Genomic DNA, 23,727 nt, shown 5'->3' on the forward strand with positions numbered 1-23,727 from the left:
CTCGCAGCAATTAAACGAGTGGCCATGGAAACATAAATTACGCTTTGTATCCCATTGATTCATGCCTTTTTTAGAGAAGCCATAAAAATAACGACTGTCTCTCAATTATTATAATCATAAATCGAAAGGGGATATCCACTGTATTGATTTCTTTTGAACATTTCATGTTGTGTCCGACGACAGTCAAATGGATTCGTATTCCGAATTTGGTTTGAAAACGCCAAAAATAAATCATATTATTCTTAGTAAATCAGATAGGTAAGAATTTTAATTTCCCCGCAAATTGCTAATGCGCGTGGTTGCCATTTTAGTGACGTCAGTAATGACTGAAGTGTCGAGCAAGTAGTACCGTTTACAAAACTTTCGGTAGAGTCCGCGTATCCGACGGTATATTTTTATTTCGGCTGACGTCACGACGAGTTAATGAGACATGGTTCCAGCGCAATAGCAATTTGCAAGACTTATAGGAGTTCGAACCACAAGGCATATCACTGGGGTTCTTTTGACGTAGAGCCTATCATGTTAGGGCTGGTTTGCATACCGCCAAGAGATTAGACCGTATAACTTTATAACTATAAAAAAGCTTAAGCTTAAGTTAGGTGCTCGATCGAACTTGAGCTTGGTATAAGGTTAGAAGTGGTTTCGGCCTGAAGCACCGCTTAATTTTATTGAGTAAGTACTAGTTAATGCGCGCGACTTCGTCAGCGAGGATTTAGGTTTTTTTGAATCCCGTGGGAACTCTTTAAATTTTCCGGGACTAAAAGTATTAAATTAGTGAGAATTTCTTGACAGAAATCCTCAATACCTATCTATTCCTGCCCTGACCTGGGAGTCAAACCCAGGACCTCGTCAGCCGAACATGCTAACCACCAGACCAAATAGATCAGTAGTAGGCGTAGACAGCAAAAAACGTTGTAGGCGAAAGCAGAAAAAGATCAAAATCTAGTCTTAATAGAAAGTTATTCGTTACAACTTCATTGTCGTCAATAGACAGACGTCCACTACTGGACATGGACTGCTGTCTCTTGTAGTACCTACCACAGACTTGCGCTGCCTGAATCCAGTAGCTCCATGTGAGTGACTCGCTTGAAGTCGCGGTCACAACTCGTATCTACATATATTAAAACCTAAAAAAATCGACTGAGCAACATTAGGTTTATTATAATAGAATTAAAGCACGGGCCATAAACAATATAATATAAAATTCTAGTAAAACAAATAGACATTAAGTCCGAGACCGTACCGTATCGCCATTCCACGCCATAAAAATAATCAAATATATTCGTTCCATCTCATTTGGCGGCATCTTAAACGATTTCTCTCGTCCGGCCTTTATTACCGAAAACATAACTCCTCATTTTCTTTTTTATCCCCTACGCGCAGCGCCTCCCGGGTATAAACCTACACAGGGGTTGCCTACTGCATATTTTTATGTATCCTTGAGGATTTTGCCTCATCTGAGCAACCCTTAGTATATAATGACGTCGTTTCCTGAGTTAAAAGCTTGTTTAAAGTTTCGTACGCTCTCGTTAACCTGCCTCTCAACTGAATAAAATCAAGAAAGTTCGCTCCGTGGAGTCAAAACTAATGTTTATTTTTATCTTTCAACTAGCTGACGCCCGCTGCTTCGTACGCGTGGCCCGCGGGAACTCTTTGATTTTCCGAGATAAAAAGTAGTCTATGTGTTAATCCAGGTTATAATCTATCTCCATTCCAAATTTCAGCCAAATCCGTCGAGTAGTTTTTGCGTGAAGGAGTAACAAACATACACACACACACACATACAAACTTTCTCCTTTATAATATTAGTGTGATTAATGTGATTAAATCACTAGCTGATGCCGATTCGTTACACCACTGAGTCCGCGGCTGCGTGATTGAAGGACAAACCAACAAATAAAATAGGTGTTTGTGGGGTGTGTGTGGGGTACTACATGGGTAGTGACTAGTGTGATACTTAGTGATATTTTCAGAATGTCGATTTTTTCTACGTGAAGCAGATTTCAGCTGATCTTTCAGCATTTTAATACATAGGTTATATTGTATAATGTAAGTACGGTCTATTGTAAGTTTTTTCAAAATTCATTAATTACCTTTGTTATGATGCATACTTTAAGAATGAAAACCTTCAGCGATTTAATGCAAAATTTAGCGACATAGACATTAACCTGTAAATTAAATAGTCATAAGAAACACATAAACATTACCTTGTTTCATTGCCGCCAAAGACCGTAAGACCGTATATAAAGTGTTTTACCAGTGGGAGCTCACATATTGCAAGGGGGTTGGATTTTTTCCTCGCCTAATGCGGTTAATTTCCTTTTTCCTCTTTATTTATAGTAATCCCTTTATAAGGTGATTACGGAAATGTGTTTTTGTGGACGTAAAAGAGCGCAGCGTGGGGCCCGCACATACCTATCCTTACGGGCTTTCATGCGGTAAAAAATGATAAACAAACAGGAATATTTTTTATAAGCTCGACCCGTAGCTTTCCCTCTCAATCGTAACAGTATTGACCATCTGGATACGTTGGGTTTAATAGATCGCACAGCACAAAGATTCACTGGTGAAAGGTGATAGCTCAATATAAATCCCTTATGCTGCATTTCTACCAGTTATAGCATAGTATTTAGAACTAGATGTTACCCTTGGCCTGCGACTTCGTCCGCTTGGATTTAGTTGTATCTCTTTTAGATAAAACTCCCATGGGAATACTTTGATTTTCTAGGATTTATCCTCCTTATTTTTTTTAGGCTTTAACGTAATATTTTGCCGTGTCCAGGATGCAAGTCATTTCTGTACCAAAAAGACGATGCTAGTGACTCGTCCAATGGATTTAGATTTTTTGAATATTTTAATGAATACAAGATAAAACATAGGACGAATGAAGCTAATCGGCATCATAACATGTCCTCGAACAACGATTCATATTTATGTTACGCTAGTTATAAGACTGACAGGAGCGATTAGAAAAACTACCTAAGGTGGATTTGAGAAAATAATGAGGGCCGTCGTATAATGTTTTCGCTAAGGACATTAAAAGTAACGCAAACAACCGCTTTTTATCTGAAATTTTAGTGTAAGGTCTAAGTACCCGATATTATAGTCCAGCGCAGGGTGAGAGCGTTCATCTCAATGAGGTACATATTCATGAAAATATCCAAACGTCCCTGAGTGGCAGTGTCATTCAGACACGCTCAGGGTATACACTCTTTTGCTGGTCTGTTGTACGGTACGCTTCGTAGAACGCATCACCCTCAGACCTTATCTAAAGTTAAGGTTATTAAGGTCGTCTACAAACTAAAATCTGTAAGTGGTGCGAAACGATGTCCGATTTTAAATTGACTCAACGTACACTGTCGGCTTCATTACCGAGATTTATTCTAATGTTCTATTCTTCTCTCTGTCCAAAATCGGATTTCATCGGCGAGAGAAAGTCATATACTTCCCTACTAGATAGGTACTCTGATTTTTTGTCGGACGTGTGTGTAAAGTTGTGGTCTATTTTCATCAACTTTTATGAAACTCCACTATAAGGTCCAGTTGCACAAGGACACTTAAATTGATTTACCTAGTTATTTTTAATGCTGTCACTTTTTGGGACCGCATTATGCTCTTGCCAAAAAGTGAGAGCATTACAAAATTTAACTAAATCCTTACGCAAGTGGATCTATAGGTAGTTAGCAACAGTATCATCTTCGATGTTAAATAGAAAGTTAGGCAGAAGAAAACGGCCCTAAAAATTAAGGTAGATTTGATAAAATGATAAAGGGTAGGTATGGTCCTAATGTTTATTGTGTACAGTAGGTACCTAAATGTTTTAGCTTAGGGCATTATTCTTTCAACCAGTGGCGTGTTTTTAGGCAAGGTAGGCACGTAAACGGAAAATACTCCTTTTCATATTCAAATTATGCTTTCTCAGAATTCGAATCGATTCATATGTTTCATTTTTGTGAAGTCAGCTATAACTTCATGATGAAATGTCAAACAAGTTATTCCATCTGAAAACGCAGTTCGATACATTCATCGGAAACAGTTTCCAACATGTTTTATGTGAATGTTTCGTTAGTTCAAACTCACGGTTACCATGAGCTCCTTACAATAAAAGCATGAAACAAGTGAAAAACCGGCCAAGTTCGAGTCGGACTCGCGCACGAGGGGTTCTTTACTAATTGTAAACGTTGACTTATGTATAAAAACGGCAAAAAAATCACGCTTGTTGTATGGGAGCCCCTTAAACATTTATTTTATTCTGTTTTTTAGTATTTGTTGTTATAGCGGCAACAGAAATACATCATCCGTGAAAATTGTCTGTCTAACTATCACGGTTCGTGAGATAGGTACAACCTGGCGACAGACGGACAAACAGATGGACGGACAGTGGAGTCTTAGTAATGGGGTCCCGTACCCTTTGAGTACGGAACCCTAAAAACTAAACTTTTGAACATCTAAAGAGCTGGAGAAAGCGCGTCGCTTACGCTCTTCTCCGAGAAGATTTCTGCAATGTATTTACATTTAAAAAACAAATCGTAATTTAAAAAATTAAAGAAATATGACTGCCCTGTGAAAAAACTAAAAAGTAAATCGTAAGTAGGGAGGTATCTAGGTCGAGATGGCAATCGGGGTATGCGGGGAGGCGGGGGGACGCCCCGCACACCCGCACAGCGGCCGCGCTCACCCGCACCAGGTGAGCGCGTGGGCTGTGCGGGTTTGCGGGGCGTTACCACCCCGATTGCCATCTCGATCTGCCGCGTACCTACCTTTCGCGTTATGTGTAAGGATGACTCGATGTTTTTTCATGGGTCTCGTTGCACGACATTGAAAGCGAAGAAGCCTTGACCTATTAACCATTCGCAGAATTTTGAGTGTTTTTGTCAGCGCTCGAGTCTTTTCGACAGCTAAGTACCTATTCCTTTTGAATATCCGATCCGATAGTACCTACAAACCATAATGTATGTAAAGTGAAAACTATATCGCACGCTACGCAGGAATTCAAAAAGTTTTCTAAAGTAGTAAGATAAGACAAAACAAGGATGCTCATCATCTAAACAATACCTACCTACAATAGAAATAAGATTAAGATAAAGAACGGACAAAAAATGTAGAGATCCGCAAAACAGTGTTATTACGAGAGTGGATTCACCCTCTGCATATAATTGCATCTTTTCTCTAAAAAATATTTCGCCCCAAGCTCTGATTTAAGCATACAAGGTGTGCAATAATAAAGCTGCCTCAGAAAATATTGTACTCAGTGCACATGTCATACGAAATTGCAGCATTAAGCAGCGAGATTGGGTTTGTTTTCGATTGACACGAAATAAGACGAGTATTTACAGGAAAAACGTTGTGTAAAGAAACAGTTTGGGGAGTCTTCACCACTCCAGACCCTCGTTTTTTCGGCACCAATTTTTCTGCGCCTTCTTTAATTATATAAAAATGGTTTGCTCGACGCCTTTGATCGCGAGCTGAGTGAAATTTAAAACGCTGCATAAAAGGCGCTTGCATCTTTTGTATTGGAAAAGAGAATAAATTTTTCTAATAAGAACACGAAGATAGAATTCTAATTGGAATTGTAATAAAGAACTTTTCTCGTTTGATTTCAAAATGAAAGTACGAATATAATAGATAGGGTTGAATAGAAAATCTTTAGCAGACATTTTGCTGAAGAGAAATCTAGATTTGTTCTTTATCTCTAATTAAATTTTTCCACAAAGCGGCACTTCTGAGTTTAGTTTTTTCTTATTATTCTCATTAAAATATTTCTTAAGAGAAGTAAACCTAGTGCGCTCCTTAGCGATTTCCATAGAATTGTATAGTCCGCGACAGGTCGAGCCCGCAGCCCTCGCGCTCACCCGGTGCGGGCGAGCGCGGGTGACGTGCGGGTGTGCGGGGCGTCCCCCGCCTCATATCCTGATCACCATCTCGACCTGTTGCGATTTTGTAGACACGTTTTAAAAACAAATAGGTACTTAACTGCCTGTGTGTTTTTAGTGTGTTAGTGTTTTTATTAATTTTCGATGGAGATCGATTAAAAGAGTCATTGAAAATAAATAAACAGCAAACAGTTGTAAATCCAATTAAAAATATGTAAAAACTTGTTAAAAATAAAGCCACCAAAAAGCCCGAGATAAATTCTTGTCTCGTAGAATAATAAGATTTAAGCGTCCTATTCTCGCCGTGACTTTGTTTAGCACAATCGTTATTAAAACATACCTACCCCATCCTCCCCCAAAGAAAGTTGACTCATAATAAAGGCCGGTATAATTTTTTCCTTTTAAAACTTTTTGATTAGATAAAATATTGGGGAGGCAAGGGAGGGAAGGAGAGAGCTTACGGCGATATGCTCCAATATCGGCTATTCTAATTATTGTTTTCTCAAATCTTGTGTATTCTTATTAAAATACCCACCTACCCCTGTGGTATTTTCAAACTTTGAAGCTAAATGTTGAAAATTAAAACTGTCTAAAAGCTTACCTACTATTATAAAATTTTAATATTTGTCTGTTTATTTGAATAGATAATGCTTGCATGCGCCTAACCTAATAGATATCACGTTAAACAACCAAATATATTGTGATAAAACTTTCGTAGTACCAAAGCTCAGTCGATCGATTGTAACAAAACTTTCGTAGTTCGAAAGCTCAGTCATACCTATCTATCTATTGCTTAGTGGGTAAAGCCGAGCACTCCCTTCCTTCCTTTAAAATTATCTTTTCTTTTTTGTGCATATTACCTACTTACTAATTTTTAGAATTCTAATTTTAAACTATAATAATTAATAAGTATTCTTTAAGTTTCTGTTTGAGGCTTATACCCATACCTTGTCTCTGTCTTAGTTTAAATCAATCGAGAGGTGAAATCCTATCTGATTAATCGTGTTTGAAGTATAAAAATCGATAGGAACCCTCTTTAGTAAAAAACCCTCTATCAATTAAAATTGGTAATGCATCGACAGTTGAGTTTGACATGCTTTTAAGCCGCCGCCCGTGTCGTTTGCAAGACCTACCTATTTACTATTGATTATTAAGTAATTTGTTTTATTTGCAATACTGACACTTTACTTGTGTGGTATTGATTTTGATAACCTCTCTGTTCATCCCTTGGCAGAAAAAATTGGAAAAGTTTTTTGCTAAAGCCTAGAATCAAGATCACTTCATTAAATAACAGATACTTAGTAGGTAGGTACAGTATAAGAGGTAATGTTAGTGATATGTTCATTTCAGACCTATTTTTCCGACATCAGCCGCTTTGAATGTTATAAGAAGCGGTGTTGGACACACTATCGAAAAAAGTTTTCTTCTCTCTGAGATTAAAATATCAGATCGATTCTGCAAGAATTGAATGTATTACCTAATTACTTTTTATAGTACTAACCATTGTAGTGAATCGTCTGGGATGACTAATGCTGTAAATAGACATAAGTTCTACAACTCTAGCAATTTGTATCATGTAGTGTGATAAAACCGCAAACATCACTTGCGGAGAAAAAAAAGCTGTAATACTAGTAGTTATACAGACTCTAAAAGCTTTTTGCGACAATATCTATTGTAAAACTCGATACCGATGGTTTTTTTCGTTAAAAATATAATAACTCCCCGAAATATAAAATGTCACGGACGTTACGCGTCGCCATTAAGGGTTGCCCCCTGTTTTTTCAATTTAAACCGTTTGACAAGGCGAGTGTCGATCGCAGTGGCCTTTCCGATCGTGTACAATACAAAGTTTTCAATAAGATTGGTTACACTACACTAAGCAGCGCAATCAATCAAAATTGCATCGCTCGATCGAGTCAGCCCTACCCAGGGCCCACGCGAGCACACGCGGGACTGCGGGAATCATGCCATTGTTTATTTTATTTTATTGCGAAATATAGAATTCCCAGTTTTTAATAACGAAATCTCAGCATTGACTGTAAGTTTTCGTAAGACATTTTTTTAAAGCGAAATTTTTTTAATGGGCGAGTTTGAGATTGGAAAATAATATCAAGGTCACGTCTTTGACATGCTAATTTAATTAGCTTTTAAAATTTGTTACTTAATACGACCTATTAAGATTCAATTTGTAAGTGTCAATCAAGTAAACTTTCGCCAGTTGGAGTACCTCCTGACAGCTTCTAATTTTTTCATGATTTTATGTTTTCATTTCAGCTGTCAGCAGTCCCACTGTCTGCTATTTTTTTTTCATTTTCAAAATCGACAGACTATCGCAAAGTCTTCTGTTAATTTGTATCCATACAAATTTACTGATATTAGTAGCGATACCCGGTGTCAAGTAGGTATGTTGGATAACTCTTACAGTAAGTACTCATACTAAGCCATAATTTATTGCATAGGTAGTTAGGTATATTCTGGTAAGTAGGTAACTGACCTAAATTAAAACTAACATGCTAGGGGTCCTAAATCCATACCTACTTCTCTACTAATATATTTAATAAATGCAAATTTCTAAATACTCATCAAACCTTGGTTGTGTTATTAATAGGTAGGTATTCTAGTGATTTTTAAAGTTTTTTTGAAAATCGACACTTTTGGCCCCGCTCTCCCCTACTTCTTTGTTCATCTTCTTCTCTATTTTTGTGGCTTTTCTTACTGCCAAACCAGCAAAATATACCTACTTCACCAGTCTCCAGTAGCTTTTCAGACTATTTTTATCATTTTAATCAAGTTTTATACCTACAGCTACTAAGACGTTAATTTGTTTTCTTTGGTACACATAATGAAGTATAAAACAATTGCTAGTTTATTGCAGCAATTAACTAAGTATCTCAGGTTAAACGGACCATGAAATGTTAACAAAAAGACGAATCGCTTACACGATGATCATATGAATGTAATAGGTGTGCTTTGTAATAACACAGTAGGTAATTACACAGTCTAATTGGTATTTCTTTAACAATTTAACGTCAGTATACATTACTTTAATGATAATCAATTTCTTTGTTGTAAAATAACGTTCTATATGCACGTAGGTAGGTACATCATGCGCATTTTTAATATATGCCCGCGTATGCCCACCCAAGACCCAACCAATACCTGTTAGTAATTGGAAGTAGGAACCTACCACGCAACGAACCTGCCCATCGGTACCAAGTTTAACGTAAGTTTCCGTTATTACAAATCCCTTGGGCACTTTTTGATTTTCCGGGACAAAAAGTAGCCTATGTCCTTCCCCGGATGCAAGCTATCTCTGTACCAAATTTTGTCAATATCGGTTTAACAGATGGACCGTGAAAAGCCAGGAGACAGGCAGACAGATACACTTTCGCATTTATAATATTAAATATAGTTTATAATAAATAAAGTAATATAGTCTTCCATATTATAGTATATGGATATGCAAAAAGTAAGTATAAAATTTTAATATACATATTACACATACAATATTTTTAAACGAGTAGTAAAATTGGCTTGATGTTTAATTTAATTTGATTACTTCCAATATAAAATCAATTGATATAATTAGTTCCAGTAGGGAATAATATAAATATATTTTAATAACTTGTACTGTTTGGCCTTCTAACAAGTGGCACTAATTGCTCTTGAGTGAAACGCAAATACCTACTTATGAAATAATCAGTAGAGTATATCTAACAATATTATGTGTTTGCAACACAGAATTCTAAGTAAGGTAAGTAATAGAAACGGTATATACTTTCTTTATAATACCGGAACAGCGTCGAACACTAGTAATATACTTACCTAAGTATTATAAAAATTGTAGACAGTGCCATTCGGGATAATGTAAATATTCTAAAAGTATCCCATAATACAGGATGTAACCAGAACGCTAGCAAAAATGAAGACAAGTGATAATACTGATGATTACTGACATGACACCATAAGAAAAAACGCGGGAAAAAAAAACCTATGTTTTGTAAAAATTCACGATATATTGCAAATAAAACATCTGACTGACGCTAGAGGTCAACGAACGTTTCTAAGTAGGCCACTCGGAGTCAATGCCGTTGCCGCGTTGTAGGTGGGGCATTGACCCCAGTTTTGCACACTATACATTACGGGTTTGAAAAACACTAAATCACTAAAACTACAAAATGAGGCAAATGGTTATTGGTATTGGATTGTGTTTAGATAGTATAACAATAACGCTAAGTTTTTGCAAGCGTTACATGCTGTATATGTCCAGATTTGTTCAGGCATTAAAAGTTATGGTGGAATAAAGAAACTCACATAGGTAGGTACGTACACCCTAAAAAGAAAAATCCTTATTTTGGTAGTCTACTAAAAAACAAAATCAGACTGCATTGATTTTTATTTGCCGGATCACACCTTGGCAGTGGTAACATATCTATAGGTTATAAGCCACAGACGTTTATTTACTTAATTATCCAATCTTTAACGCAGAACATTTGTTATTTAAGAAACATAAAAACCTGTCAAAAAGAAATATTGCAAGAACGTTAAATTATAACCTCCAAAAAAATACTACAGTGGCTTTATTAATACTAATGTAATTGGTACTATAATTTCGTGCCGTAGAAACAACAAATTAGTACATTATGAATGCATGGGGTCCGCCCTCCGCGTGTTCCGAGCATTTCTTCATTTGTCTTTTTATGCCCCACGGTTTTTATTGTTCTTGCTTTTTTTAATTTTACCAACTTTACCGTAATTATAGTTTACGGTATAACCCTATTTGATAAGTAGTGGTTAATATTTTACTTAAAGTAGGTACCTACTTACTAAAAACAACAGAACATATCACATTTTTTTTAGGTAGGTATTTCGTCATCGCTTTTTAAAATCCATGTTATTCTACATTTTTAAGTTCCTTCTTTATTGAATCAATTGCTTACAGCCGCACTCAGAGTCGCTAATCGTTACTTAAAATTGAGTTAAACGAGACAGAGCTCTACTTATATTTTTCACATAAATCTGTCCCGTTTTAACTCAATCTTAAGTAACGATTAGCGACTCTGAGTGCGGTGGTTAATCTTTAAAAAATTTAACACTTCCAACTAAATTAAATATACCTAATCATTAAAAACCCATAGATGTGTTAAATGTTATGGTATTAATCTTTATTCTAGGTAGTTAGGTATAGGTACAAAATACTTATATCTTATAAACTTTGGCTAGTAATAAACACATAACAATATAATAGAACATTCAATTTCAGCAATAACATCCTTTACTTATGTTAAAACAAAAATTCACAATGCTAGAACATTGAATAAAAAATTAAAACCCTCCGTGTTTCATTCACTCCACGAAAACAATCATAGCAATAACAGCTAAGCGCTTTAATGCCTTAATTACCACCACTGACCTGCCTCAACTTTCCCATGTTTCCCCCTTAATTGCAAACCCTAACGAAGCCTCGGTTAACCCTACAAACTAGGGTTGACTACTTCGGGAAAACAGTTTTAAATACTTTTAGACATTTATTCCATCTATTCTTCAGCCTGTACGCATTCACTGCTAGACATAAGTGTTTTGGAGAGCGTGCCAACACAAGGTCTTCCGCCTTTCTTCATCCACCCACTTCCCTCCACGTTTTTAAAGTCATTGGTTTAGCAGGCTGAATGTAGTCATTCGTCTCACACTATGCTTACCGGCACGCAGTCTTCATTCCATACACCATCGCTCCATACATCAGTTAATTTAGGCACTCTAGGTTTAAAGCAAATAAATCTAGCTGAGTGTAATAATTGTAACCAATGTAACAATATTACTGTAATTTTACTGTACAGTATATGGATAAGTTACCTACTTCTCTTATTAAAAATAACCACCCGATTAAATACTGGAAAAAAAGTGAAACCGACGAAGGTTATGTTTCAGTTGGCAGCCCTAGTGAAAATTCCAACATGCAAATTAACCCTTTCTCCGCCTGTTTACAAAGCTTTATTGAATTAAAGCGCACCGCAACCTCGACTTAATAAAGGGTTGAAGGGATGATATCTTGTTTGTTAGGAGATTCCGACTTTTAATTAATGACTTAACCCTTCTGCTCTGTCATTAGCTAAACTTTGATGATAGATGGCGTCGGCGTATCAGGCCAGGGTGTTAATGGGTTAATCGGTGATAATTAAACCAAACAGGGGTTCGGAATGGTATAACTTTGTTTAGACTTAAAGAAATGAAATGCAAGAAGTGTAATAAAAATTCTTCTCGGGAAGTTAGTTCAGTCAGATTTGATGAAAAACTTACAATCGACTACATATCTCCATGTGCAAAAGGTTCATATATCATTTATTATAATCAAATAAGTAGGTACTTGGCTTTAGACGTGTGGCATAGGGATAATGACTACTAGTCAAATCAGCAACTTTTTTCAAACGTCAAAACGTTAGTATGGGAGCTTGTATGAATTATATAGATCAGATGTAACTTCATATAATTTGACGTAAATTGGCGTAAGTACTATTTTAGTTAGATTGGTAATTTAAAATGGTTAACAAACTTAAAACTAACAGCGGACGTGGATTTTACGAATTTGGAACACCCTCTATTTAATAATTCCTAAAAAATAATTTATTTTGACATCATCCCAATTGTTAAGCAACGTTGACCCAATCCGGTAACTAGATGGAACCCATCGCATTATTATCCCAATGGAACTACAATTACGTGATTAATCCAAAGGGGGCACGTCCCTCAGCAATGAGATATACGACTAAAAAGAAAGAATAAGTAGTTTGGCGACTATGAGGTATCTGACGAACCACATACACACATAGCTGCTGAACAACTAAGTAGGTATATATGCCAAACAGGTAGGGTAAAAAGATCGCTGTTTGTTCAAGGCGTTGGGTCATAAAAGGGTGGTTTTTCTAACGTCTAGACACACTCCCAGAGCGGAAGGAAAGCGAAAGCGTGCCCTTTTTATACATACCTATCATTTTACATACTTTTGGCAAACTTCGGTTCAGGACATCCGTAAAATGTAGTACGAAGTGAAATGTACTGCTGGAACCCCAGTACCGCACCCTGCCCCGCACAAACCCAGTGCGGGCGAGCGTGGGTGACGTGCAGGTGTGCAGGACGTCATCCCGCATCATACTCTGATTGCCTCAACCTGTCGCGGACTATACCTATCTACTTATTTTGTAGTGCCGTACTTATCTAAACGCGCAACCTCAATTTGAACGCTGAATCAGCCACGATAGTACCTGAGTATCTATTATTATATACTAGGTGATGCCCGCGACTTCGTCCGCGTTAGTTTCGGTTTTTAAAAATCTCGTGGGAACTCTTCGATTTTCCGGGATAAAAAGTAGCCTATGTCCTTCCCCCGGTGAAGTAAGCCTCATGTATACCAAATTTCATCAAAATCAGTTAAACGGATGGGCTATGAGAAGCTAGCAGACATTCGGAGAGACAGACAGACGGACTGACAGACAGACTGACACACTTTCGCATTTATAATATTAGTATGTATGTAGTATGCATTGAAGTCGGGATCGAGTCAACACAAGTGCAAGTAGGTACTAATATAAAATATCAATTGTATGACTAAGATGATCTGATGCTCTGATAATCGGCTGAAAAACCAGCTGATAAAATCCTCAAATGATTGAACAGATTTTCATCAAACATAGCTAAGAACCATCTCGATTAAACAGACTTTCAAATAAAAAAACTGAATTCAAAAGGATCCATCAGTTTGAGCGCTTCGATGCCACAGGCAGTCCCACAGATAGGTATACAGACACATAGATACGTAGATTAATTAATTTGTGTAATTTGACTTCCAAATAAATGCACACAAACGTTAACATTCCTAAAATATTCAAAGCCCAGAAAAAACAGACCACAAAAACAACTTCAAAAGCTAAATCACGCAATATCAAATCCCAACCCCCACAGAAACAATATCTAAAGGAAAACAAACAGACCGTCCCCGTAGGCGTTTGGGCGGAAAACCTCTAAAATTTTAAACTCGAGGAAAATCAGAGGCGAGCCAAATTAGAGTCCGCCCCAACTCCGTTAATTGCTTAATCGTCTACTACGGGCTTAATTGCCCACTGACCGACCGCTTAAACGCGACAATCCCGACAATTCCCGACAATTTCCGACAACTTCCGACAAGTTTAAGCGTCGGTAATTACAAGGCGAAATGTTTAATTACGCTCCGTCGCTTGGACACCCAAGGAATTAATTAGGAGTCTAAAGTCGAGACGGGGAAGCGAGGGTTGAATGGGAAAGTGGGATAACTTTTCATTTGCAAGTTTCTCTTTGAATTCCGAATAGACTAGGTCCTTTTACAGTTTGCGAAGTTTTTTTGTGGTTTCTATAAAATTATATCGAGGTTCAGTTGAAAACTTGTACTTTATAGGTGGAACTTTTCTTTCCTACTTTTAGCGACTGTGAATTGGCAACCGTTTCTATCTCAAATTATAGTAGGAAAAAACTAATTGTTTCCTTCAGCTAAGTAGTTGATAAATACTGATGCATACGTCTGAAAGTGTAGGTTTTTGCCTCACTTGTTTTCATGCTTTTTTGTGCAAATATTATATTTTGTTCCAAACTAGACAACTGTCGTGAACTATGACATGAATACGAAATAGCATAAAGTAAAATCGTCAATGAGATAGGTCATGTTACCTAAACAACACTTATTATGTTTTTTATTTTATTTGAATTCAGCAAGAACTACAATTTACAGGTCACAATTACCTATTATATAGATATTTAAGTATAAAAATCGATCATAACGCAAGGTGGATAAAAGATCTCAGCAAAATATAAAATAAAATTAAACGAAAAACGGAAGCTAACAAGTCTCGATTACAAATTACACAGACCGGTGTCAGTCCGGCGCGAAGAGCCGATTTAAGAAGATGAGAAAAATCTAATTACAACAAGACTTTCCGTAGCTGCTCTTTAATTGAGAACTTTTAACGCCCCTCCCCTGCCTTCAGTTTGCATTCCCCCTACCCGAGCTCGGGCGTCGATTACATTTTTTTAACATTTTTAATTCCGTTCGAGGTTTTAATTTTCTTTGCGCTCGCCTTTCTTTTATGTGGCACGTTTTTTCCTTCCGTTCTCCGGGAGATATTTCTCACCACCATTATACGGATCGTAATGAGATTTTCTTTCATTATGTTTAATCTCCCGATTAATTCAAATGTTAATCTCTTTTCACCTCGCTTTTTTACTGCAGCAATAGTACTGTAACGGAGCGAATCCCATTCGTTTACGGATTTTTGTGTGGTGTTTAAAAATAATTAAGAAACGTGACCATTGGAGTAGATGGTACTCTGCACCCTTCGGCGGAAAGCAACAGGGGAGCCGGTGAGATCGTTCGACCGATTAGATCGGCAATAATTTGATTCGCAACAAATTCAAAACTGAACTGCCCCTAGATAGGTGCGTCGAGACGTGTTCGGAACGCCAATGGTCAGCCTAGGAGTCGCCAAATTGAAAACACCTCCAGTAAGGCTGTAAACACGTCACGTGATTTAGGTTTTAATCAAGAAGGGACACGCCGCCCCGCCGTAATTGTGACAAATCCTCTGTTTGTCCGAAAGAACTTTTAACTCGGCAGCGGGACGAGGCCGTAACGGCTTTTCGCACGTGCCCCGTTGAGGGAGACGGTTTTTTGTCGACACATGTGCTCCCTTCGTCTCGAGCCCCGACTCGAACCTTGATTAATTTTTAATATTTCTTCGTCCGTTCACGTACACACAATTTTCACTTTCCCTCTTAGATTGTTTTGTTTTCTAACTGTCAAAGATTTCTCTTCCCGTTTGTTGTTCTTGTTGAATCATAATTTGGATCTGAAGTCATAGTATTCGCTATGTAAAGTTTTTGCCTGATTAGTACTAATATGAGGCAATTGTTAGCAAAACGTTCATGTCGCCCGCGCTACACCTACGAACTCATTAGTGAATTAGCAAGACTCGCAATTGTGTCGGTAATAAACTCAAAGATAGCAAAACTTCGTAGATGCTCCACACGGTTTTGATGTCTTTGAGAAAAAAAAACGTATAAATGTGGTTTCATTGAGGGATTTTACTTTTAGAACTCAGCATATTTTGTAGGTCTAGTTTCATGAACATCTATTTGTTTCTTGGGCTTAACTATACGAATGTAGTGAGTTGTTGACGTTGTCGAAGAAGTGTCGCTTCTACGTGAATGCTAGTATTTGTGGCGCAACAGTAATCTGTCGCAATTATCGCGTGGCGCATATCCCGATTAGACGGCGCGACGGCAATTAGGTCGGCGGACATACGCGTTAACCTGCAATGAGGATACGCCTAAACACTACTCGTCGAGACAAAACTCGTATTAATAACCTCAAGGTTCAAGGAAAATCTGACCACCGCTAAACTTAGCTCCCCTGTTTATAAATCACATCCTCCGTCATTGTAAGTTCATCTTAGAAACCCACCCTCGGAATTCAAAGAGTGCGCCGGCCGGGGCAATGTCCAAATTATAAATTCGCATTAGAACGGACGCGCACGGTTCGTTTACCATTTCATTTTGGTTCAATATCGCCACTCTACTTTGTTCCACACACACCCCGTCCTCCCCATTCCCGCCCGCGCCTTAAGACGCCGGGAAATATCTGCGTTTTAAGCTATATTTCTTTCATCCCTCATTTTTGCAGTTCGTAGCAATCTGAAATCCAACACGTCCCCCGTAGGGGTCCCCCTCCTCCGGGTGGCACCCCCTCCGTATTCTTGTACCGGGATAAAAAAGCGATATCTATTTATAAAATGTACGCAAGCGTGTACGTAGAGCGTATGAACGTGGATTAGCGTATGTGTGAGCGCGGTTGTGTGCGGCTCCCGCTCATTTGCAAACCGTCTCCTGAGATAACGTCTTCTAGCCGGTTATCCCGCTCCTATTGCCTCCTCTCTTACATGATTGCTACGTATGTAAAAAGTTTTGGTAATATCACTCTGATGGATATTAGATTAAATTTCGAGGAAAAATTTTCCAGGAACAAGATTACATTTGAGAGTAGTGGTAGGAATACATACTTAAATTAAATACAATTCTTTCAGAAGACGTACTGTTTCATGATCATTACTTTTAAAAAACCTAAGTATTAAAAATTAATATCGAGTAGCGTAACGAGATGTGAATAGTTTAAATAACTAAGTAGAGGGAGGCTGGGGCACCGGGCCGACGCGGCACGGCGCGGTGCGGTGAGCGGCGTCGCTGGCCGTGCTCACGTATGAACGTAATTATAAAATTGAAGCCAACTCGAGACCCACTCCAAGAAGCTCTCCCTCGCTCCCGTGGCGTCGTGCATTTTTTCGTACATATTAAACTCCCCGCTTCCCGCCCGCACCGTTTCGCCCGCGACTCCTCTTTTTAATCGATTTTCCCGACACAAGGGGTGAGTGCTCTGGGGTGAATGTAATTTTTTATGCGTTTTTTTCCATCGGAGGAAACCGTCGCCGGAGGTGCCATTACGCCACGGCTTGTTGAGAATATTTTAATTATAAGGCATTAGCGCGTTTTATGATAGCACTCCCGCCCGAGTTTATAAATGATCGAGAGCTAAAGTAATTAAATATTTGAATGCGGTGAGATTTCCGCGGGGAGTCGGAAGGAAGCTGAGATAATGGAGGTTTCGAGCCACTCGCGCGGTGCCATGATGGATATAAAATTCGATCAAATTATTGCTTAATGGTCGCTCAAATTACTATGGGGAATGGACTCGTTCGTGTATTGCTTTTGTGATAGATCTTAATATAACCGTGAAAATCTTGTAAGTGCTTACTTGCAAATCAGATGCTGTAAATTAGGAGTAGTTCAATAATTTCATCATTATATCAAACTACGCAAGCTTGACGCTTAGTTAGAGAGGAAAGGGGAATATTAGTAGTTTAACATGGCTAATATTCTTTTTAAAAAAAACATTGCACTCATAGTGTCAAAACAGTCATCATCACCATCATGATTAACCCATCACCGGCTCATAACAGAGCACTGGTCTAGCTTCAGAGTGAGAAGGGATTTAACCATAGTCTACCACGCTGGCCAATTGCGGGTTGGCAGACTTCACACACCTTTGAGAACATTATGGACAACTCTCAGGCATGCAGGTTACCTTACGATGTTTTCCTCCACCGTTAAAGCAAATGATATATTTAATTACTTAAAACGCACATATTTACCTAATTCTAAATAGTTAGACGTCGGAGTTATGGGAGTCAAAACAGTGTCATTCCTTGACACGCAAGAAGAACAAAACATGAAAAAAAAAAAAAATGCACGACGAACTGCACTTTTTGGACCCTGGTACCTGCCCTTTAACCTAGAACGTTATCTAACGACCTGCTTTAGGGGTACTGTGTAATTCAAAAAACTGCTTCAAAACCGACCCAGTAGTTTTTTAGGAAAATTGTACCAAAAAAAAAGCATAAACACAATTAAATAAACACTCTATCGCAAAAACCATCTCCGTTTCATCGTGGGTAACGTTGCTAGGTACAATATCACACCAAGGAATTTCCTAATCAATTTTCCTCAAGCTTATTTGAAGATATCTCTATCAAAATCTTTGCTAAGGCACGCTGACTGAAAGACTAATCGTTTATTTGAGCCCCATGCGTTGATTGATTACTGTTGCTGCTCGCAGGTCATCCGTATTTTGAAGCCAACTAACATTATAAGGATCTGTTTGGAAAGGGCAACTGTATAGTGTCTTGGAGATTGAGGAACAGAAGGTTACAGAAAATTTTATAAAGTTCTGAACATGGTAAAGAGTGTTGCCGTATTAGAGAATAACATATTGTTAACTTTAATGTCTGAACTAATATCTACTCAGAAGTTGGAAAATCTAAAAGTTGTTTTTTTTTAATGTAGGTACGTCAATGATGCTCTTAACAAGACTTACCTGAATCAAAACTTCCACCTTCTCACAAGACTACCTTTTTGTTAAACTTATAATGAACCAAGTTACATATTACATTAAACAGTTTTCAGTTTCGTATATTTGCCTCGAATGCGACTGGTGTTTTAATTATTTCTACTTTTTCTTCTTCTCCAACTCATATGGAACTTTGAACACGAATTTCGTTTCCATGAAATTATATGTAGGTACAACATTATGAGAACTAATAAGGCACTAGGAACACCTACCAAAACCATACAGACATAGAAATTTATAAAATAGAACGTTTCGTATGTTTGTAGACTAGTTTTCTTACCGGTTATTTATAACTATTTCAGTCTTAGCAGCATGTGCAGCAAGTGGCATCAAGGTATTAGAAGCACTAAACGTAGCACAGCTTACTAATTCCACGAATGGAATAGATAAACGAGTGACGTCAAAGTATTAAATATTATGTCATGGCCTTTACATTTTTGCTTGCCTACGTAAAAGTGTAAAACTAGTTGAAGCGCGTTTGAACATCGAGGAAACCCTAGGTGTCAGTTGTTCAGCCGCTCGCTTCCCACTACACCTGTGTAAATATTCCAATCCGCTTATTGCTAATAACATTAACAGTGTGCCTGCACATTACTGATACTTGCGTGACGTGACTTCCACTAAGAAGTTTCTATGCAGCGATGGAGCAAGATTGTTGCGGTTCATGAAAACAACGTTTTGAACTGACTTTACCAACTCTTACCCGGGATCTACGCTTTCACGAGCACGAGAATAGGTACAAGCGTTATTTTTCAACACTCTCCATAAAATGGAGCCTACGCCTCACTTGCAATCGTCTTGAAATCCGGTCTAAAAAAACCTAAATCCAAAGCTCCTTTGACCTCATGAGTTTAATTTATGTGTCATTTTTCTAGATTTAAGTATCATCGATTTTATAAATGAATTAACAATTAGTACCTACCATCAAATCAATTCATCAGTTACGTAGGTACTTTTTCAAAATAATCTCATTAAAATCAATGTTGTAAAGAGATACATTTATCTATATATCATTAAGCCTTTGATACTAAACAGCTTTCAAAGCCAATTTGAATAAAGCTTACTCGTGCATTACAGGCAGTACATAAGATAGTTTGTAGACAGATGTGGCGTGACCGCGTGAGTCGGAACTGGTGTAATGGCATTAACTGTTAATGTAAGTAGCATTAGCATACTATCCTCAAACAGTGTAATTATTTCCGTAATCTAATACAATGTTGTTTTAGAATTAACTCTGCATACGTGTCTACTTTACCCATTGTCATTACTGTAGGTAGGTACCTAGATAGTTACATAAGTACTTAAGAAATAAATTATGTCATCATAATCAACCCATCGTCGGTCCACTGCTGAGCACGGGTCTGTTCTGCGAATGAGAAGGGCTTAGGCTGTAATCCGTCATGCTGGCCAAATACGGATTGGCAGACTTCACACACCCATGAGAACATTCTGAAGAACTCTCACGATGTTTTCCATCACCGTTAAAGCAAGTGATATTTAATTGCAACGCACATAACTCTAAGAAGTTAGACGTGTGTGCTCCGGATTGAACCCCGACCTCCGAAATAGTAGGTGGACGTCTTAAGAACTAGACTGTCACGACTCAAATAAATTATGTATACCGAAGTATTTTTATGATATATACAGCAGAACATCCAGAAAGATCTACAAAAAGTTATTCAGGTTGAAAGTCGTCCACGTCGTCATCTCAAGTAAGAGAGGTCCTCGGCTACTACGGCTACTTTGATATCTTGTAGGAGTTTCCACACTTCATGGTTTCGTCCTCTTACATCCCGCGGCATCTCGTATTGAAATTGGAGCTTATAAGAGAACTGAAATTAGGATAAATTCGAAAATTGATAAAATAATTTAACATTCTAATGTATTTATTCATGCACCCATAACTAAAATACATAAATAGATACATGCTTACAATAGAACAGAATATATTTTTATTCAAGTTAACTTTTACAAGTGCTTTTGAATCGTCAAAATAATTTACCAGTGGTTCGAAATGCCGTCAATGAAAAGACTTGCATAGAGTACAACTTAAGAGCGATTTCTTCTAGCAGCCCTTAAATGTGGGAAAATAAAGATTTGTTAATATTGAATTGGTTCTGAAATCTTTATAAAGGTATTTAGTAAATAATATGGTTTAGAAAGGTATAAGTAAAATAGCTGAACAATAAATAATATCAATACAAATAATTATTTTGCGAATTAAGTAGATACATACATATTATATGAAGTGGTCTTAATAATAATATTACACACTGTAGCACTGCTTGCATAGTAAATATGATGCAGATTATTTTATCGACAGTAGTAAGCACAATAGATACGAGACCCAACCTTCAAAGTTTAGCTTATTTGTAAGCAATTACACGATGAGAATAGAAACAGACTCAGAACCTATTAGATGTTTCAAATTAGAGTTGAAATCTAAATCCTTTTCTGGCTCCTTCAATCTAATTGCTGGGACTTGCGCCGACACTGATGAGACAGTGGGCTTCCACGTATTTTACCACGATTCACTACGAGCATCATCGTTGTTGTAAATTAACCTTTAAACCTAAAACAGTAAGAGCTATTTATTTTTAAATAATTTGTGAAACTATGCTCTGAGATGAGATTGATTTAATGATAGAAAACAAACAGTTCTAATCTTACCTACTAAGTGGAAGTGGGTAGGAAAAATAAATTGAAATTAAAAGTTTATCCAACCTTACGACGCAACATACCTAACGATGGTGTGTCATTTGAAGACAATTTCAAACTACGGGATATAAATTATATTTACTCTAAAAATTGGTACGAATGTTGGGAACACCAATATTGACCGGACTATAGTATAATTTATATCCCGTAGTGTAAAATAAGCTTAATTGGTTAAAACGCACAAAACTCCGAAAAGTTAGGTTTGCCTGGGATTTGTTGTTTACCTGCAGCAAAATACGGGACTAATCATTATTTATTACATAATAAACAGTTTCGTCTACTCTGTACGGGAGCAGTATGCTTGACCGTAACAATATGAAGATCTTCCTCTGAGCGAATGTCTTGCTTGGGGCCCAGCTGGTTCTACCTTCTGTGATTGCATCATGAAACTTGCATACCCGTAATCTTCTGGGATTAAAATTTCTTTAGCGTGATTCAGGCTGCATGTTCTATTTTCATTTCATATTGAAGATACCTGTGATGCCATCTGAGATCTTTGTAAGTTCGTTTCCGCCTTAGGTTCGTATCGTCACAGTTAGGAAACTTCTAACAAAACGTTGAGGCTTCGATGCCACTGGCAGTCGTCAAATGTTAGTACATTTTGACGCAGATAGCCTAATATTTGACATATCGTCGATTCAGGATCAAACCGAGAGTTTCCTCACTCTAGCATCGTGATGACTGCCAGAACTCCTTTGATAAATCAAATCTGGCTCCCAATCGTAATGCAACATGTTGGCTATTGATACAGAGGAAGGCGACTGAAATGTAACATGGATTGGTGCAACTAATGACCCTGTCAGTCAATTAGGGGAGTCAATAGTTTCTCAGCACTAGTTTGGCGATCCACTTTAATTACTATCCATCAATGACGAAATTGATTCAACTCAACATCAATGGGTAGACGTCTTACCTAATAAGGACTCTACAGGTAATTGAAGTCACTAATGTAAGCGTCTTTGGTGACAGGTAGATGTATAGCCCGTACGCCTAATTGTGATATATTATGTTCCATTTTGAAAAATACTACATAATGTATTCGTTAAAACAAAAAATAGTATTCAATATCTGACGGAAACAGCTGATAGGAGCTCTATTTGGGACAGGAAAAATGCCGCCATATTCTTATTTATGTGGACGTTACTCAGTCGAGCTTTTTGTTAGTCTAATTATAGTTTTCCATACTACTTAGTAGTAGATTACATTACTAAATGGTTCAGTACAGACCTGATTATTTATGAAAACCAATTTGAGTACCTACCTAAAATATATGATTTTGATTTTGACGTCCATTCATTCAAATCCACATGTACCAAAAATGTAATAAGTAGTAATATTTAGTAGTGGTAGTCTTATAAGATAATGTAGAAAATGAAGATTGACTAACTTATAATGTTTGTGCCAACCAAAGTCAAAGATACTTCTGAGTCTTCAGTCAGTTAGTCAGGTCAATAGTTTCCCAGCACTTGTTTGGCGATCCACTTTAATTACCATCCATCACTGTGGGTATCGCATCCCTGCATCGATGCGCAAACTCTCGTCTCGCCGAATACGGACGGACCTAGTAATTGATGTCGCTAATGTAAGCGTCTTTAGAGACAGTTGGATATACGTCGTGAAAGCCTATTGGTGAGATTCAAGATAAGTAGAGCCAGGCCATTTTAATTTTGGTTATAGGGAAATTTAAATTAAAATACACTTGGCGGTTGGCACGCAAAGATAGAGCATTGGATTGAATTCAAAATGTTGTTGCAAAAGATTTGGAAAACCTTACCGAAGACATGCAAGAATAGCAGAATACAACGTGAATTTGTAATGTTGTGTAGGTACCTGGTACACGTATAGGTATCTACTGTTAATTTAATTTGTATTAAATAAAAGAAAATGCTGAGAAACGAGAAACCTAATTGATTACCTTAAGCCGCTTAACTCGAGCATTGTGATCTATTCCAAGAAAATAGCATGAATGCTGAAAGGCAGAAACGAAACGCGCATAATGCGTCCCTAGTCCAATAATAGCGTCCTTAATGAGATGTAAATGAGCGAAGAAGTAGCCGACTCCAGCCGCGTTATAATAACGCGTAACGACCTACAAGTCTGGATTAAGAAGCCCTTTGACTTAAACCTAGGCATCGAGGAAAATCGCCAGCGTTTAAC

Source organism: Maniola hyperantus, chromosome 14 (genome assembly GCF_902806685.2).
Source record: "Maniola hyperantus chromosome 14, iAphHyp1.2, whole genome shotgun sequence".
Classification (NCBI taxonomy): Eukaryota; Metazoa; Arthropoda; class Insecta; order Lepidoptera; family Nymphalidae; genus Maniola; species Maniola hyperantus.